Raw genomic sequence first — 16,622 nt, 5'->3', positions numbered from 1 at the left:
AGGGGATGGGGGTCGGGGGGGACCCAGGCGTGGGGCGAGCCGCTTTCGGGCCGGGCAGCGCTGCTCCGGCCGGCGGCAGCCCTAGCGGCCCTCCCTGTGTGCCTTCCTTCCGCAGAGGCTGCGTGCGGCGAGGAGCCCTCGGAGCGCGGCGGTGCCATGAGAGCGGCATGGTGAGGGAGCGGCGTGCGGGGCGAGCTGCGGGCCCGGGGCTCCTCCCGCCGGGCCGGCGCTGCCCCGGTGTGCTCGGGGCTCTGCAGGCCGCGAGCGTGAGCAGCCGCCGTGCCCGGGTGTGCTTGCCCCCGTGTGTGAGCGTGGCTGGGGTGGGCTCGGTTTTGAATACGAGCTGCTGCCGGGCTCGGTGCCCCTCCATCTTAGAGCTCTGAATCAGCAAAGCCCCCATTTTTCTTTCCAGCAAGGTGCTTCAGTATGTGCTGCTTTTGTCATTTCAGCCCATCCTGCTGTGTTTCTGCTTTCCTCCCCTCAGATCCGTCTGTCTCAGCTCGATATTTCGAGCTTTCACAGCTGAATCCCAGGACTGACCTTTGCTAACGGAGCGCTGTATAATGCCATAGTGGTGTGGGCTTGGGTCTTTGGCTGATCCGTGTTAAGTTGGCTGGTAGCTTGTCTAACAAAGAACCGTACTGTAATGTCTTGTACAAAGTCTTTATCTGTGGAACCGATGTGTCTGACCTGGTGACTGATCTGCGTGCTTACAGTCAGGGCTTCAAAGTGGAAAAATACTGTATTCTGGATGTACATTGCTGGGCTAAGGCACTGGACGAGCTACCTTTTTCCTGAAAACCAGACAGAAGCTTGCAAGTGTTTTAGAATTAGATGCATCATTTATTTGGTGTCATCACCGTTAACCTAAATAGGTCTGCTGTGAGACATCTTAATCCTATATAACAGTTCCTTGTCGCTAAGGTTGAGAAGTGTTTCCCCGTGTCTGGGTTAGCTTAGCACTGTCCTAAGGTAAGTGCTCTATTTTAGAGCTGGAAGCAGTGATGCACTTTGAAAAGATTAAGTGTGAACTCATTATGTACCAAGATAACACTGGGCTGATGTATCAACTACATGAAACTCTTGTTTTCCGTCTTTTTAATTCTCCTGTTGCTGAGCTTTCATCCAATAGTGTTAGGAAGTGTTTTGTTCTTATCCCAACTTTTTTTAGCACAACTGTTTCCAGATGTTTGAATGAACAGCCTGTTCCATTCTGGTTAGAGCCGTCAGGCTGATTTAACCTGATGTTTTCATTGCCCCTGCTTCCTGTCTAATAAGGACTTCAGGGGGAACATGGGAAGTGAGCTTTGGCTCCCTGAGGCAGAACTCAATGAATATGGTGTCATAACTGCAGGAATGTCTGAAGACCACAAGAGTGGGAAAGGTAGGGTCCTCTTCTGAGCACTGCATGTGTTTTCCCTTGGGTAATTGATACTCTGGTTATCCAGCAAGTCTGTCATGGCAGTTTTGTGTGTTTTTGACGTTGAAAAAGAGCAAATGAGCATGAATTACTGGTGAGATAAGAGAGGTTTCTAGGATCCGCTTCTAGTCACTGGGAATTTCATTGTGCCACCTTCTCCAGTTGCTTTGAGCTCATATAATTAAAGTCTGTAGCCAACAGGAAGGTCAGGCCCTCTCCCTGCTGACAGCTGAGTGTTTGTGCCTTACCAGTTTGATTGGGGAGCTGAAGCTGAGGACACTCACCTTGACCATACTTCTTTCCTCCTGCTTTTGTGAGTAGTGGCATCCTCTGCTTCATCATAAGGATGACAGTATTGGGCACATCCTTATTTTCAAAATATTCTGGAAGGCAACATCAAAAATGTGCTATGGGGGATCCCCCCTCTAATGACAGATTGTACAAGACAACAGAATTGCAAGTTATTCTGTTTCCACTGGCAGTGTTGAGAAGTCAAGGTTAAATTAGCAAGCGCTCAGGTCAAAAAATGCCCAGGCTGAAGTTGTACCTGCAGCCTTAACCGGTTAATTAGCCTCCTTGACAAGCATTACAATTTGTTCTTAATCGTGCAGTTACATGCTATTCTTGTCCGTGCTAAGCTTCCTAGTGTTTTCTTTTCTCGTTCCCTCACCCACATATGGCACTTATTAAATTTATCAGCCTCTGAAAACGTGACCTTGTGAAGCCTGATGAGCAGGAGGTGGCGAGCCCTGCCCAGGCTGGGAGCTGGTTGTTGACCATCTGCTTACAGGACACAGCCTCTTGCTTAAATAGATCACCAGATGCTTGTGTAGATTTTGATGGCGTTTTAGATGTCAGTTGTTAGTTCATTTCTCTGTTTCTCAAGGTTGCTGTGGAACTGGTGAGTGGGTTATGAGGTGGAGCATGCAGTCTTGTGGATTGTGTTTGAGTAAGAAGCATAGGTGTTCAGTCTGAAGTTGAATATCTACAGCCTTTACTCTTGAGCAGGTATATTTCTTGCATCTGTGGCTGAAGCCGTAGAATATCTGATGAAGACTTTGTTTGGGCCATTACTCAGGCACTGTGTTGTAACCCAGGCATTTCACTCATTCCTATCAGATTCCCCCAGTCCATCCACCATCAGTTGGCTTTAGCATGGCTGAGATGTGCGGCACAGTTAAGTGCTGATGCTGGGCTGCAGAGTCCTGGAAGGCTGCAGGTTAGTGCTGGCTGGAAGCTGCAGCCTGACTGTTATTTTCTTCTTTTGGCAATGTCACTCCAGTTGTGGTGCTAGGCAGGGTGTAGGTTTGAACTTGACCTGTGATGTTGGTGTGTGGCAGTTCAGAAGAGCCCTTACTCTGTGCCTGTACAGTATGACTTGGCCAAAAGGAATTTGTGTAATTTCTGACTTCTCAGTCTTGGAGAAAGAACGAATCAAAAACCAGGCTACTAAATACAAGGGGTTCCCTAGTGAGCTGAGATGGGTGAGCTACAGGAAGGAGTGAAAGGAACGAAGAAGATGCGACAGAAACTTCTGCAAGAATCATGTTGACTGTTTACATGACTTGTTGTAAACTGAAGGAACCCTTCAGATGTGCAGAGGAGCAGCTGGCAGCCTCCCTTTTGTATTCCTGGTGTGACAGGAATGCAGAGCAGGATGCTGGCAAGTGTTTAATCTCAGGTTTGTTGCTGCTGTCGTAAGGGTGGTGGGGGAGGAAGAGGAAGTGTCTGCATGGCTGCCTGGTTTCTGTTTTGCAGGCATTGCCTGTACACAGTGCTTTTGCTGTTCTGATGTGGCAGCAGCTGTTATTTTTGGCTTCCCCAGCATGCTGTTCGAGTAGATGCACTTTCTAATGGATGCAGTTCTTCTAATTGTCATGTTGGGGTGCTTGTGCTTCCTATGTAGTCCCGCTCAGGTGCTAATTACCCTGCAGATAGTGCTGAGGAGAAAGTTATTTGCCTTTTTATTCTCTATATGCATTCCGAGTGGCAGTAACTGTAAAACAGACATGCTTCTTTAAGCTATTATTTTGCATAACCCTTGTCAATGTATGGTCAATTTCACTTACAAGAAGGGATTTTATCCCATCCTCTTGGGGTAAGGGAATAAGATTTGTTATTAGGGGGTGCCTCTGCATCGTGACATCCACAGTACTGTTAACATTACTGCAGTTGTTCCTGTTTAAAAACAGCATGGGTGTAACTGCCCTAATTGTATTAGTAGAAGATCAGTGCCAACCAAATCTGATAAAAAGCAGTAAAGAAAGTTACGATATAATTTGCCTGTCATGGTGGGATGTTACTGCGTGTGGTTAAGAGCTCTGACAGATAAGCTGTGTCTGATTTAGCTTTTGTAGTTAGAAAGGTTATCTCCTCCACCAGCTGTCCTGCTTCTTTGCCAAAAGTTACCTCCCTGGTATTAGGAGCTGCAGCAGTTCCTGGTCAGCTGCCACCATTTAATGCATATTTTTTCTTCATTAATATCCATCGGAGTGCTGTGTTGTGAACCAGGCCAGATGAAGAGCACACGTGCACTCTCTTTTGCTTCGCCTGCTGGTTGGTAACTTTCAGCTGATGGTTGGAGGAGGCATTTGGGGGCAGTGGTCCCTATAAATTAATTAAAGAGCAGCTGTCAGAGCCTCAACAAGTATGTGAGAATATTTGCGTCCTGAAAGGAGCTTGGTTTGAATTCAGGTCCCAGCCTTGAAGGAGAGAGTGTGATCTCGTGTGTTCTGGATTGATGAAACAGGTGAAGATCTAAACAAAAGTGAAGTTAGTCCTTGCTAACTTGTTTCCATACAACATTTTGCAGGCTGACTTGCTTCTGGCATCCCATGCCCTCTTGGTTGTAAGAGGTTGGCTCCGTATTCCGGTGACTGTTCAACGGAGAGAGTTTGGGTAACATCTCTAAGGTAACTTTTCTGCTTTGCCCAGAACACAAATGCAGCCACATTAAATATCATGCAAAGAAAAATTAGTTGCTTGCTTTTTACTTTTTGTATTGTAATTGTATCTTTATAGTATATGTAGATACGGTTTGTGGGAAGTATGCTCTTTTCTTTAGAGGAAACTACAGGAACACCCAGTAAAAGCACTAAACTAGAGTGAAAAACTCACTATTTATTAACTTGTAATCAATTAAATGACAGTTCTTTGTAAGAAGAACTAAGTTGCCAGGATTTGGAAGCTAATTCTGTTACGCGTTAGCAACTCTGGCCATTTTGGTGGCTGAATTGCAGCTGAGTTACCTTAATGCTGATTTCAGGACTTGATTATTGTCTCTGTTTGTTTGTTTTCCCTCTCCTTCCTATTTTGAGTTTAGCGTGGTGGAAGACAGTAGCTTGATCTGCTAGTCTCCCAGCTGAAAGGCTACTGCGTGCTCTTCTGAATTTGGAAGAAGCTCTAGCATACCTGCTGTCTTCAATTCTTTATCAACAAAGATATGACTCAGTACCACTGCTGTGTTATAGGCATCTGTTTGGCACCAGGCTTGACAGACCTCAGGAGACTGTGCTTTTAGATAGCGGTTGTGTTGCACAGATCCTTTCTTGGGTGAGGTCGTCTATGGGCTGTGGAACTTGTGCTCTTTGTTAGTTTGGAGTGCAGCATGTAACGACCCAGGATGCCAAACTCCACAACTACCTTCTTGAGATAGGGAGAGGAGTGTTACAGTGGCTCCTGTGCTGGAGATGCTCCTGTGTCCGTCACAGCTGACTTGCAGCAGATTTAGGTGCTGATTTAAAGATGAGCTGTTGTATAGCTCTTACATTCTGCTGTGACATCGCTCTTTTCCCTCCCTGTATTGTATGGTGAGTTGTATTTCCCCCTTCTTAAAACTGTCCATTTAAAAACAACACATCAGCTTTAATTCGGATTAGTTGCCCACTGTTGGTATCAAAGTGTTCTCAAGCATTTCAAAAAGTGAATTTAGGAATACTAGAAGGGCACATAAAGACAGGGTGAGGCTGTTTGTTCTGCATCCTTTGACAGCACTGTCTAAGCAGCTCGAGCATGTGTGAGGAGACGGGTGTGATCTCATTACAGCTAACAACAGGCGATAAGCAGCTTCGAGCACCAGAATCAGTGCTCCAGTGTCTGCAGATGTCAGGGAGTTATTTAAAGCAGGAAGGATTTGGGAGCGAGGCCTAGTGTGTCTTAGTGGCAGTAACAACCAAAGGACAGCTACAATGAAGACGCTGAAGCTATTGCAGAGTATGAAGTGTAACTGTTCCCTTGTGTTGTAGCATTGTGGATTGTGAGCAAAACTAGCGAAGGCCTGGAGCTTTGGAAGGCCCTCATGGTGCTTGCTTCCTAGCAGAAGGAATATTTCACTTTTCCAGACAGTGGTCTGCGTGTGAATGCCACATCAGGTTAATCACAATTAGGCAGGTTTGGCTATGATGAAATCTGGCTGTCTTCGAGATAATCATGGGTACTCTTACTTCTGAAAATACTGGGATGTTTTGCTTTGTTTCCTGTTTGGACTGGGTCTGGTGCTTTTTCTTAAGTGACATTTTCTTTGGGTACAAAGCTGCTTTATATAATTGAAGTCTTAATTTTTTTTTTTGCAGTTCTTACCATAAACACTGACCTGAATACACTTACTAAAATTTGAAGCTAAATCTGAATCAATAAGCATTATCAGGCATGTTTTAAACATCCTGTATGGAACTGAGAAAACCACTAACTGCTTCAGTCAGACTGAATAAATAGCATTGTTTTGTACCCTGTAAAATCTGGACAACTTTTACTCTTTATTCTTCAGGTACTGTGTAAAGTGATGTTTCCAGTAGTATCAGCACTGTTTTTTCCTGCACAAAACGACTATACTGTGTTAATTTATTCTTTTAGTGAAGTTAGAGTGTGTATTTTTGTTCCTATGCTGTTAATTAATCACAGTTATCACAGAATTGCAGGGGTTGGAAGGGACCTCATCATGTCCCCCATCCTCCCCCTGCAACCCCAAGCAGGTTTCCTAAACAATCTTTTTCTCTGTTTTAGTTCCTGTGGAAATAAACAGGAGATGCTACTTTTGGGGTGACCTACGTATATACATAGAGATGGTTCACTTTAATAGATGATGTCTGATGGTAGGTCAGCTTTAACAAATGACTACTTTTTTGGCTTTAGAATTCTGTTACTGAGTCAGCGGCCTCAGTTCTAACTGGTATTCCAGAAAGCCTGTTGGAAAGAGCTTTGAGCTCTGCTTGAGCAGCTTAACATCTAGATAAGGTACTGGAAATCTGTGACCTGTGGAGTGTCTATAAGAACTTGTTTCCAACTGCTACAGTGAATGGGAAGTTAAATATAGGCTTTGTTTACCTGATTACTTACTTTGAAAAGGAGTTCAGTTTGTGTTTCAGACCTTCAGAATGGAGCTGGCTGGTGTGCTAGGGTATTCTGAGATGCCTGCTGTCCAGTCTCAGCATATGGTGGAAGGAGAGAAATAACGAAGCTTGGAAGCATTAGAGGGCTCTTTTATTTAGAAAGAGCTTAAAAATGCAGTAGAAGGAATTGTGTTCAGTGATTGTTGCTTTGGCATCGAAGGGCACCCTTCCCCTTGGATCTTTCTTTCTGCAAAGCCCTTGTTGCTCTGGATCGCTGTGAAGAAAGCACCAAAGGATGGCAGTGCTATGATACTGCAGATGTTTTAAATGCCAAGTTTTGTTTTTTGCCCTTCAGAATGCGTAGCATCTCGCCAAGCTTGGAGCTGTGAACAGCCGCCCAATTTGTGTGTCTTCTGAGAAAATGCCCTCAGATTCAGATTGCCTTTCATTGTCGCTTAGGTGGCTGGGGGTGTCTGTTCATTCTTTGCCCTTTACCTTCCAAAGCACACTGCAGACCACAAAACAGCTCTAGAGGCCCTCTAACAGCTGTAAGGTTTTCAGGCTGAGTGACTGAGCATCTTGCAGATGATGCTGATCCCTAGCAGTGCACAGGATAACAGAAGGCCCAGATCAAAATCCCTTCCCTGACCCCGAGTTGTATTCTCTGTATGTTTTGTCACATTGGATTTCTATAATCGTCACTAGGAAAGTGAGAGTATCCTTGTATGAAATTCTCTTTAGCCTTGTAACCAGTTTCAAACTAAATCTACTACCTTAGCTTTAAGAGCCTTCAGATCTTACATATACTTTACTGAAATTAAGTACTAGCTTCAGTGCATGATTTTTGCCTAAAATATTTGCTATGACAGAATCTTTAGCTTATTTCTTATGCCCTAACTTGAAAAGTGAAATGTTGCACTTAATCCCTGTGTTTCCTTGGCGCCGTTTCCTTGCATGCAGTAAGGATGAGAAGAATTCAATAAGAATTCAGACTTTTTTTTTTCCTAGCATTGAGCTGAGTCTAACAAGAAAGTTGCTCAGACTTTTCTTTCCTTCTATTTTTTGTAGGTGGGTTCACCATACAAGAGAATGTACAATATATGATAGCATGCAGGCTTTTTAGTACTTTTACTTGGAAAACATAAGAATGAAGAGGTCTGAAGTTCAGAAGCTGTAGCTCAGCTCTTCTTGCCTGTGACCCTTAAGGGTCGTCTGCTTAGGAAAATTAAACTGATAACAAGGGGCGTGGATTTGCTATGTGATTATGCGGCTTTAAATCCCTGTGGACGTGCCTATAAGGTCATTTCTGCTACAAATGCTTGGGACAGCTGCATTAATCAACAGGTTCATCCTTGTCTGGTGCAGCTCTGCCACTGGAATCCCTTAGTGTAGATACAGTTACAATGAAGAGCCACCCTTTTGAAGTAAAGCTTGTTTTGCTGTGGGTATTGAGAGGGGGGGCACTGAAGCAGAGTAGCACATGGGCGACCAGCACTTACTTTCGAAGGAAATAAGCATTAGAAAAATACAGCCCCAATGTATGTCTTTTCCAATTTAATCAATTTTCATCAGCAATTTAAAAAAAAAAAAAGGGAGAGGAGTGGGGCATGATGGCAATCATCTGTCACTTGGTCTCATAAAAAGACTTTACCTCTCCCTGCAGACCTTGTTGTTTTTATTTCAGACTGGCTGTCCACTCAGCACAGCAGAGCAACCTGCAGTTCCCTTTTCTCCTGTGACAAGTGAAGCCGTACCCTGGGCACGGGTCGGGGTTACGGTGTGGAGCATGGTGTGTTCGGCTGCTTTGGACTTCTCTGCCTCCCTGACCTTATTCTGCTGCTGAACAAACCCCTGGGTTTTGTTTAGTGTTAGTGCCTAGCAGAAGGGAACTACTAGATAACAGCTGCTCCTTTTCTTTTGGCGCGGGACTTTGTTTACCAGGATGAAGTGAATTTGTTTGGTTAATCTTGCTTTTGTGCTCTTAAATCTTTCTGTGGAATTGATGTGCTTCTAGATTGTCCTCTTCTGTGTCTGCCATTTTGAGCAGAAATGTTGCTAAAGCATTTGATTATTTGGCTAAACACTACACTGCATTCACTTGAAAGCAGTGCTCTGATTTTAGCTTGTATTAGCATTCTCTGTTCAGTTGTTAATGGATTGGGGCAGAAAATTCCTGCAATCTTGAGAAGTTAACTATCAGGTAAGACTGAGTTGAACTGGAATGCAAGGAAATAAAATGATACTGGAAATAAAATGATCTCCTAACTGTGGTCTTTTCAAAAACAGTTTACTTGACTGTTCTGCTGTTCCTTTTTGAATTGCTGTTTGGCCAGTGACTAAAGTCTCCCAGGACCGAGTGGTTTGACTAAGGGTGCTGAAGCCTACAGTGGAAGCACCAACACCAGTAACCTACCCTGCTTCTCTTTGGTTGCATCTTGCTTACAGGTGATGGCTGGGCTCTTCACTGACCACCTTCCCACCTGACTACAGTGGGAAGGTGTAAGACTTCCTGTATTTCTCCTTGCTTCGAATGTTTTGACGGTGTTCAGACAACAGCTGGGCTGTATGATAAGACCCCATGATGCAATTAGGGGCCTGCCCAATAGAAATGCTCCCACCTTCTCCTAGATGGGGAAGCTTACTGGCCCAGCTGAAGCCAAGTGTTTGTTCAGCTTTACCTTCATGGTGAGACAAAGAGAAAATTCCAGCGCCAATGACCTCCCTGCCTTTTCACACTCAAGCTCAACTGACAGCAAAAATATGTAGGTACATCTGCCTGGGTATGTCAGATGAGAGCCCTCATGGGTAGTGAGCGGATGGCACGAGGCTGGGAAGCTTACTGTTCTGCCTTTCTTTACCTGGAGGGATAGGTGGAGCTTATTCAGACAATGCATTCAAGTCTCGGTGTTCACCTGGCTTTGCTGCTTGAGCATCTTCTGTAGTTCTGGCAGAACTTTCTGAGATCAGAACGTTACTCTGATGTGGTGCAGGAGTGGCAGGAGGCAGAGGCAAGATTCACACTGTGGCTAAGCATATGTTTGTTTCTGGACAGAAATGAGAAGATGGGAGATGGGAGTAGTACTGAAGTGTTTGCTTGTTTGGATCTTAGGTTTGTCCTCTTTCTAAAAGCATGAGTGGTCCTGAATGGGCATTGCTGCAGATTTCCTGAAGTCAGAAATCCTATAGTTCCTTTAAGGAAGCCAGTTGCTGGGAATCCCTTTATCTAAGGATGTTCATTTCTGTATAATTAGTTCTTAAACAGCTTGGGAAAAGAGCAGTGTATAGATCTGAGGAGATGGATCAGAGCAGTGTCACAGCCCGCAGCGTATCATAGTAATTGTAAAGTTGCTTTACAGTGAGTTTGAAGCAAGCCAAATTAAATGTGGGTTTTGAAAGGCGTTAAAGAGGAGATTAGCTTGCATGTGATGGTTCTTCGTTGCAAGCTGGTGTTTTGCTTTGATGCATAACTCTCAGACTAGATGGATTTAAATCTCGATGTTGTCCTAATTCCTAGGAAACAAAACATTCATGCTGCTTCCTGAGTACTGGAGCCTGCGCCTGCTCTTCGGCAGCTGACTTTGCAAAGGGAAAGGAGAGCACACATCACATCGTTGTTCTCGGTGTGCTCGTTGGGTAGAGCTCCTGGATGTCTACTGCGGGGTCTGTCTCTTCAAAATGAGAAACATTTCTCTTCACAAATCCTGGATTGGTTAGCTTAACAGTAACTGCTCTACTGCTTTGGGAAGTCCTTTCCCTCGTCATGCTGGGAGTGGGCTGTGGGGTTTCTGCTTGTCTTTCCCCTTCGCTAGCCCACAGGTAAAGCAGAGACGAAGGAAAAGTGTTTGATTCTCTGTGTCAGTTTCCTGGGCAGCAGCGTATTGCGGGACTGTGGTATGGAGGTGAAGAGGAAACAAAGACTCTTAATGCTATGAAATGCAAAAATGTGCAGACGAACTCTAGCATGCTTTCATTGCTAGCAGTGTGAGGAAGTGGCAGGTGATAGAATTTTTTTTCTACCAGTCCTAATGAGTTCTGTTTGCCTTTTGCATTTAAGATCTCGAGATAAATACATGCGGCTGGCAAGTTGGTGCAAGGGGATTTTTGCTTAAATCAAGTCTCAGTCAGCAGATAATAGAATGTAATTTCCGGAACTAGTAGAGAAGGCTTAGGAGTGGTTAATGCATATCATGCAAGTTTTGCTGTAGTTGCTGTCTCGTCTTTCATTTTGGGAAAGTGGTCGAGGTGGTGGGGTAAAGGACAGGGAGTCTGCACTGCGTATCTGCATCGTGAGCTGGCTTAGTCATAACGGTGGAGCAGTAGCAAACTGTCAGATTGCCTTCTGGCAGGCACAAGTTTGTTAGTGGCTTCAGTGTGTGGATAAGGAAAACCCAGCCTGAGCTTGTCTCTGTTGCTGAAGGAGATGTGCTTTAATTATATCCGTATCTTTGCTGAAGAGAATCCTGCTTGAGGCAGAAGCTCATTCTGGCTCTCTTTTGGTTGTTTGCCCAAGTAAACACTTTCATTGTTGAAAATAGATATTGAAGGTTTCAAATCCACCTTGTTCCCAGAAGGGGGCAGGGGAGACTTGCAAGTTCTGGAGTCTGATAAATGTACTTCTGTTTATGCTATGCTTCCGGGCAGAGCAGGCGCTGCCATCGCTTTGGCAGGGGGAGCGTGGCATGGTGAGGTGCCTGCGCAGTGCTGGAAGCCTGCAGCAGCGAGCTGGGCTGCCAGCAGTTCGTTCTTGGGTTCTCCTTTCTCTTGGGGAGCTTTAGAACAGCTTAGAGTTCTCTCTTGTCACTACTCCACGTCTGATACGCTGAGGTGTTATGCATGTAAAGACCGTGAGAATATGGAGGCATCAGAAAGCATCTTCCTTTCTATACCTAGAGCAGTCTGGTTACTTGGCAGCTTATCTGGGTAACAATCTGTGTTCTTTATTCCACTGTGTAGATTCTTTTTACTTCATTAAAGCTCAGAAAAATATTCTCCGTGAAACTTAAGTTCTTTTTCAGGAGGACCTAGGCTTGCTCTTTGCACAGTTGGCTTTCCTGTGCTAAATTCACTCAGCCTTGCCAACAGTGGGAGAGAGGCTTTTTTTTGCCAAATGCATTAAAAATGGGGTCATGCACCTCTCCAGTGAGCTGGTTTTACATCCTGCAGAGAGACCTGTGGTTTCTGTGACAACCTGGAATGCAGACAGAGCAAACTCAGCTATGTTAGTCTGCATTTCTGTCTTTGAATTGTGGAAGCAGCTACTTTTTCTCAGGACGGTGTTTATTACAGTGTTCCTGATAATATATTGAGGTAGCTTTTATCTTTACGTTAGCGATGAAGGACTAAATGGAGGAAATGTGAACTCTGCTGAATGTGTTAATGAATGAGTGATTTTTTTTTTGTTGTTCTTTTTGCCCAGTTTTCAGTGGTAAGGTCTCCAGGGCCTCTGTGTTTAGAGGTAAGTTTCAAAGAGGGGACGGCAAGCAGAAGCAATTGAAAATGGGGCTGGGGATTACTTGAGAGAACTTGACCCTTACGCATCCATGGGACCTGGTGGTCTGCACCCAAGGGTGCAGAGCTGGCCATGTTGTAGTGATGCCATCTTTGAAATGTCATGGTGGTGCTAGGAGGACTCTGCTTGCTGAAGCATGGTAAACGTTGCACTGGAACAGACCCAAAGAGTCATCCAGAGAACTACAGGTCAGCCTCACTTCGGTCGCGGGGCAGCTGTGGGACAGGTTCCTTTTAGCACCTTTCTGGACACATGAAGGAGGGAACAGTCAGTATGGATTTACCACGGGTAAGTGATACCTGGTTGTCTTCTGTGATGCATCGACTGTATTTGTGGATGAGGAAGAGCAGTGGAGGCCATTTAGCTCAACTTTACCAAATGCTTTGTGCCATCTCCCACAGTATTCTTGAATGCAGGTTGGGATGTTACATTCTAGATGAATGCAGTGTGATTGCAAGCACACTGAGGAATGCTGCGAAGAGTGAATGGAATCAGAGGAGGATGAAGTAGTAATTCACGGAGAGCTCTTTCTGTGCAGCAGGGCAATAGCTCCTGAAAAGAGTCTCTTAATCTCTTCCTTCCGGACATTGTTTTTTGCCACAGTGTGATGAGGTTGGTTGGATGGCAGTATATAGAAGATTGTTTGGCTGAAATTCATCAGTCTTGCTGCTTATCATTGTAGATGAATCTGTCCTTTTGAGCTACGTTTGGAGAGGTTGGCCTGAACGTTCTTCAAGATTACCTTGTATTGTTTTTCACTTGGTCATTTGTTATATGTGATAACCAATGAGCTGCTGTTCTGTACAATACACAGCTCTTCTGGATATGCTAGTCATGTCTGGCTTAAGCTGTCATGGAGGACGTGTGTGGAATACTGGGAGGCCAGTCTGTAAAGAAAAAAAGAAAAGTGGTGCCTCAAAATGTAAGGTAATTTCATCTTTGACTGGTTGCAGCCTCTTTGGGGTTGGCACACCTTATAGCACAATAGTCTGTCAGTCCAGGTTTTGTGTACTTCAATTTCTCTTCGGTGTCCCTGAGGCTTTCCCTGCAGCATTATGCTCAAGTGATGGCAAACAGCGTATGATATCACAGCTGACATCACCCCTACCCCCCAGACTCGAAGTGACAGGAAGATCTGGATGTCACAACTTGTGAAAGCTCCAGGGAGAGCACAAGGGAGCATCTGCTAATCTTTTTGGGACTCCCAGCCCAGAAAGAGTGCTGTTTCATTAGAGCTCTGCACATGCAGGTGTATCTGCTTGTGTCTGAGGAACTGCAATTCCTAAATTCAGCATGTGACGCTTGCTTTGGGATTGTTTTTCATTATTGCTGTTATTGCCTTGCTGCAGCTGGTGCTGTGTTAGGGCATTAAGAATTCAGATTATGCTATTGAATGTGGTAGTGTGCTGAATGAAGGTGCCAGTTACGAACAAAGAGGGTAATGGTCTTACATAACGTTTGTCTGGAGGTTTTTTGTCGCTGCAGAATTAAAAATAGCAGTTAGAAGTTGTCTTTTGTCCCAGTTGTGGATCTTGCTATGGAAATCAATTACCTGCAGCAACTGACATTTTTTTAACTAGTTAAACTACTGAAGGAGTATGGTTTAAGCTCCATTACGTTTCCAGCTTTTGTAATAACCATTTGAGGTTTGATTCCTTGTGGCTTTTGTGCTCCTGTGGTTAACAGTGTAGCTTCTGCATACAGTTAATGCTTCAAACACTTCACCCTCCCCTTAATCTAACTGTAGTCTAAAACAGCCGAAACCACAGAGTGCTCTTAGAGATGCATCTGAGAAGCTCTTCTGCTTGTTGGTTACGTACTGCTTTTATAACAGAGCACGTTTTAAGCGTTTGTCCCAGGTCAGGATGGGCTGTTGGGATTATCCCTTCTGTCTAATCTCATTTTAAATCTCTGGTCCCAGAGGTGCTGTATCCTTGCAGGCAACGTGCTTCAATCTATTGGGGTTTTCCTTCACGAAAACTCTTCTTGCAGCCTTCGTGACTTCAGTATTTAGAATTCATTCTGACTTGGATTAAATTGTGAAGGGAAAGCTGTGAATGTCCACCTGCAGTGCGGCATGGAACGCTTCAAGTCTGCACACCGTTAAGTGGCAAATTAAATGATTCTCTAATTACCGTTGCCTAAGACTTGCTTCATAGGCTCCATTCAGAAAAGTCCAAATGGTCCTTTGTTGGAAGGTGCAAAATAAACCTGAAGTAACAGGGGGCAAAAATTATCCTGAAATTGTTCCTGATCTCAACGAAAACCAAAGATTTATGGAACTGAATTTGATTCAGTCCACCCCTTGGATTTGCATTTGGGGTGGCAGTGTGATATTACTTCTCACTTTTCTGAAAGTATGCCTCGACTTGTTGCGTGCTGGGATGTTCTCTTTGGTTTGATGAAGTCTGTGCGTGAGCTGAGGGGAGCTCTGAGCCAGGTTCACTTGTCTTACCCTAATGTTTTGGCATAGAGTCATTTGAAGCTTTGAATTGCTCCTTGATTAAGATATCTGCTTTGCAGTCTGCAATCTGCGTGTATAAATGAGCTGAATTAGTGCTTAAGCACTAAGCAGACCTGCAGCCGAGTCCCCACCAGGCACCCCTGCTTGTAGCTTTTCCTGCTTGCATTAGAAGTTCCATTTAAAGTCCTGATCTTTAAGCAGTGGTCTTAAATTCTTCTAATGTCTCCCTGCCAATAAGAACGAAGAGATGAGACGCAGTATTACCGTGTAATAGCAGTGGGCCTGTAGCTGAGCAGAGGTCCCCAAGGGTAGGATTCATAATCCTCTTAAAGGAGGGGGGAATCAAAGAGGCTTTGAGAAGTCACCTTTTGCAGGGTGAGAAACAATCCTTGTGCAAAGCTCGGCCTCTTGGTGATCCGTTTCTCTCCGTGTTTCATACTTCATCTAGCAGCACTGGGGAGTAGATGAGTCCTGCAAGAGACTTGACATCTGTGCAATCTCCTAGGGCCCCAGGTTGCACAGGCAGAGGCCTTCAGCAAGAAGGCTGCTGTGTGTATGTGGGCAGACGGTTTCATGTGACAGTGTTACGGAGTCTCACTCTGTAGAACAGTATTCTGTTACTCATGAGATGCTTTGATCTAAACGCAACCACGTGCTTCTCCTTACTGGTGTGCAGCTTCACTGCAGCTTTACCTCGGTCTTATTTTGTCACGTGTATGTTTTAGTTGTGGGAAATGAAGGCGTCTAAATGCAGAGTTTTCCTCGTGTTTTAATCAGTTGATATTTAAAGAGAAATACTTCCGATGTTTGCTATTTAAGTGTCAACAGCCAAGAATCAAAGTGAACTTCCTAATTCTGATTTATGATATCCTGGTGATTCGCTGGGCTGGCGAGGTTCATGTTTTCTCATGAGCTGACTGTTTTTTTCTTTGAATAGACCCATGCTTGTGCAAGACTGTCCAGCTGCAGTAGTGTTGGAAACACGGTGCTTATTCACGAGAACCCCAGCTGTAACTCCTGGTTGTGGCGGAGTGTCTGACCTCTGTGTGGCAGCAAGGTGACAGACAAACTGAATTAGCAGAACCTTTGAGGTAAAACCAGGTCTTAAAGGAATCCCCTCTGTGATCAGGGCTGTGTCCAGAGGCAGGTGTTACAAGCAGTGCCAAGAGCTGACTGAAAACGGTGTTGATCACGGGGAAGCGGTGTCGAGTAGTCATGAAACCCACCTTATGAATGAGTGGAGTCCTGAGCAGGCCCTGTGATGTCACTAGCCTTGAGGTACAGTGTACAGCAAATGCTGACGGGCGATACGTGTAGCTTTGGAGCTGTAACAACTGCTGCAGTGATTTCCTACCTGAAATCCCTTTAGAAGGATCAGCCCTTGCTTCCAAAAAGCATGGCTGCACGGAAGCGGACAGCTTTCTGAAGTGACTTTGTTAACAGTTGAACCAAGGTAAAGAGAGCACTGGACATAACCCAGGCAGCAGTTTCTAAGAATTCTTTGTTGTTCAGGAATCAATGTTGTTTGTATAATGCTGTTTTCCCCAGTGTTGCTTGTACACGCTGCTGCTGTTTGTCCTGCCCTAGTTAATCACAGAAGGCTGTTCCTCGCTCTCACCTTTATTCTTCTGTTTTAGTAGCCCTCTTGCTCTGAAAATAAATAATTTGGCAACAAATAAATCAGGTTTATTTCTGAGGAGATAGACTATTGGGAGCGATAACGATGTGCCGTGGCAACTTAGAGCATGAAAAGTTAAAACTTCATGCATTTCTTACACACAATTTAAATCTTTTTGTCCTAAAGTTTGTTTTTGTATATATGTTACGTGGTCCTGCTGTGATTTTTTTTGTCAATGGTGAATTAGAGCACAACTTGACAGTTGCTTGAAGTTGAGCATTAGC

General features: G+C 44.6%; 1 protein-coding gene across 10 annotated transcripts in view; it reads left to right on the top strand.

Annotated features, from left to right (window-relative positions):
- The window catches only part of IP6K1 (inositol hexakisphosphate kinase 1), a 35,688-nt gene that overhangs the window by 760 nt on the left and 18,306 nt on the right, over positions 1–16,622 (top strand). Inside the window, exons 1-4 of one of the 10 annotated variants that reach the window (XM_021409864.1) lie at positions 177–1,384; positions 1,672–1,733; positions 2,307–2,639; positions 4,233–4,332. The gene's annotated coding sequence lies outside the window, so the exon portion shown is untranslated. The other 9 variants (XM_021409862.1, XM_021409865.1, XM_021409861.1 and 6 more) reach the window with 9 other exon arrangements.

Source organism: Numida meleagris, chromosome 11, assembly GCF_002078875.1.
Source record: "Numida meleagris isolate 19003 breed g44 Domestic line chromosome 11, NumMel1.0, whole genome shotgun sequence".
NCBI lineage: Eukaryota > Metazoa > Chordata > Aves > Galliformes > Numididae > Numida > Numida meleagris.
This window is presented reverse-complemented; position numbering and strand designations above follow the sequence as displayed.